At 35.2% G+C, this 3,345-nt stretch overlaps 1 non-coding gene across 1 annotated transcript; it reads right to left on the reverse strand.

Annotated features, from left to right (window-relative positions):
* Nucleotides 1-1,222: 1,222 nt before the first annotated feature.
* Trnas-gcu (transfer RNA serine (anticodon GCU)) lies at nt 1,223-1,304 on the reverse strand. The gene has a single exon. It is a non-coding gene; the product is annotated as a tRNA-Ser (tRNA).
* Nucleotides 1,305-3,345: the final 2,041 nt, after the last annotated feature.

Consider the following 3,345-nt stretch of genomic DNA (forward strand, 5'->3'; position numbering starts at 1 on the left):
GAAAGACATTCTGTGTATTCGGAGGATATCAGCTACTGGAGAAGTATAAAGGAGATACAACAAAGGACCAAGTACAGAACCTTGAGGTACGCCACAATCAAGTTGAAGGGCTTCAGAAGAAAAATCATCAATGGAAACAAATTGAAAGCGATCAGTGAGGTAGGACTTAAACCATTGAAGAGCTATGCCAGAAATGCCAAATGACCTTAATGACCAAAGAATCATATTCCTAAATAGCTGGTCATAGCAAGGGTTAATCATGTACGGTCTAGGGGCCAACTAACCCCTCCCTTAGGCTGCGGCCGAGCTTCCTGATCAGTCAATGGATAGCGGTGTCGGGGCCGAAATCTCCGGCATAGCTGTAAATGCTTCGCGCTCATGCCATACTGCGCTTCAGCACAGGGTCTGGAGGTATGGTCCTAATCAGTTTAAAAATGAATATCATCACCGAAAAGCACTTTTAGGCTTACGGCTATAAGCTAAAAGCAATGTCTTATTGGAATATGTGATTCGGTGGTTTACTTGTCTTTTTCAAATCATGATTCTATGCAGACTGCACTGAGAGAATCGTTGTAGGCTGAATTGTGACAGTTAGGTAAACGCTCAGAGATGTACAAAAAGCAGCGAACTAAGTACTGTAAATTTGACGAATGGATTAGACAGTTAAAAGAGATCGAATTGTACAACACTGTACTGCTAGCACTGCCTTTTTTATCAGCTGACTCGTTGGATTCGTGACGACTCTTAAGCTTGCACAATTGTTGCGGCGATGTTGATAAACGGTCACATAACACATCCTAATTATTTGACTGTTTTTGTCAACGACAATCGCAATTAAGAAAGTGGATGGAAAAGGTACCGGCTCTCAACTGAGATGGACTAGTTAGTGCGAAAGATAGGATTTTAAATAAATCTTCAATTCTAATTAAGATGAAAAGCAGTCCAATACAATAGACATACTACTAGGTTCAATAAAATATTAATTGCGTTAATATTAAATCAACAACCAGATGTTTAACATTTACAATCACTATTAGAATATACTCAGAGCCTTAAAAATGATAGACTCAAGCACGATACCCGAATAGCCACTTACCACAACATTTCGTCGTCCAGTGCACCTTTCAAGTTGAAATTCGTTGGCATATGCTGTCGTCTACAACTCTAGGGAGTCTTAGTAATAGCAGAGTAAGAGGCAACAAAAGATAAGAAAACACTTATTCGACGAGGATGGGATTCGAACCCACGCGGGCAGAGCCCATTGGATTAGCAGTCCAACGCCTTAACCACTCGGCCACCTCGTCAACTTTTAAAAAACAAACCTGGGAACACTGCGTTCTTGAAGAAGAAGAACTTTATTTGTACCCATTATTACATTTTTTGTTCTAATTTGATACATCATTTTATGTTGAACAGATTGAGGGGTACCAACTTCCAAAAATAACTAAAAAGCTAAAAATGCTTGGAAGTCGGTTTACATATTCTTAATTAAAAGTCATTACATTTAGGGTCGGGATTTCTGCTATTTACAATTATAATAATGAGCATAATAACACACCGTATAAACACATAGGAAAAAAAGTCAATATGATTGAAATAGGGACAAAAAAGACATAAAAACTATGCAAATACACACGCAGCACACAAGAGCATCATCAGTCTTTACAGTATATTTAAGTTAATTTGTAAAAGCATTAAAACTTGATCTTAATATTTAGAAATTAAATCAATTTTCAGCTTTTTCTTAAATTGATAAAGAGACAATTTCTTAAATGATTCATCAATAGAATTCCAGATTTTAGGTCCTTGAAATCGTATGTTAAATATTCCATAATTAGTTCTAGCCTTGGGTAAATAAAAAGACTTTTTTGTTGCTGCTCTTGTGTTATATCCATGCACCTTATCAATAGTAGTAAAAAATGATTCAAAGGTACAGGTTAATAACTTGTTATTAAATTTGTACATGAAAGTTGATATTTTGAAAATTACAAGATCAAAGATTTTAATGAAAGTTAATTGTTTAAATATAGGGCTTGAATGCTCATCAAATGAAGAAAATGTAATAATACGCACAACTTTCTTTTGTAATAGATATAAAGGTTTTAATGTAGTTTGATAGGTATTTCCCCATGCTATTATACCATACATTAAGAAAGGGTAAATTAAAGCACAATACAAATTATTCAAAATCCTTGAATTCACATAGTATTGTTATTAATGGTTAGATGGAAATGGTGTGTGATTTTTCTTTGGGGTGCATGGAAAAGAACAAAGTTGGATTTTTCTATGTTGAGTGATAATTTATTGGCACAGAGCCAAATGTGAACATTACTAATTTCTGAGTTAATATGAGATTCTAATGTTTTGATGTCTCTATGTCTATAAAAAAGGTTAGCATCATCAGTAAACAGATGGAATTCAAAGAGATTGGAGCAAAGGTGAAAATCATTTATATAGAGTAGGAAAAGCAAAGGACCAAGGACAGATCCTTGAGGCACTCCACATGTTATATCCAGTGGGTTTGAAGTAACATTATTAACAACAGTAGTTTGATTACGATTACTAAGATAAGATGTGAACCAGCTTTTAGCCACTCCTCTTACACCATAGCGTTCTAAATTGCTAATTAAAATTCTGTGGTCAACCGTATCAAAGGCTTTACTAAAATCCAGAAAGATTCCACAGGAAAAGTCATGCTCATCAACTGCTTTTTGAATTTTATCAACAATGCTAAGAATAGCATGATCAGTTGAATGCTTTGCACGGAATCCAAACTGTTTGCTGGAAAGAAATTCATTTTTGTCTAAGAATTTTAATAACCTGTTGTACATAAGTTTTTCCAGGAGTCGATTGAATACAGAAAGTAATGATATTGGTCGATAATTGTTGAGGGAAAGGTGTGAGCCTTTCTCATGAACTGGTATAACACTAGCTGACTTAAGAAAGTCTGGTACTATACCAGCTGAAAACGATGCATTAAACAAGATCTCAAGAGGCTTTGCCAAAACATTTTTAAGTAACTTGGACGGAATTTAATCCATCACGCCTTTAAGATTAACACGCTTGTTCGATTTTAATGTACCAATCAAACATGGTACATAAAAAGATATTGACAACCGAACTAACTACTGTTAGATAATGTGTTTAGCACTCGGTGAAATCTGCTCTATCCAGTTTATTACGGTCTGTATTAACTAAGAATTGGAAAAATGATTTCTAGACAGCTAGATTCTGCATTATAACATTTTCGACTGGTTAATCAACAAGCTTTTAGACCGGCCAAAACTGGTTTTCGAATCTAACTGCAAGAGGGCAAAAGCTTTATGTCAGATAGAGCGCTGTATT

The sequence above is a fragment of the Actinia tenebrosa genome, unplaced genomic scaffold (genome assembly GCF_029948245.1).
Source record: "Actinia tenebrosa isolate PJP-AT-01 unplaced genomic scaffold, QUT_ActTen_1.0 PGA_scaffold15__27_contigs__length_11533743, whole genome shotgun sequence".
In the NCBI taxonomy this organism is placed as follows: domain Eukaryota; kingdom Metazoa; phylum Cnidaria; class Anthozoa; order Actiniaria; family Actiniidae; genus Actinia; species Actinia tenebrosa.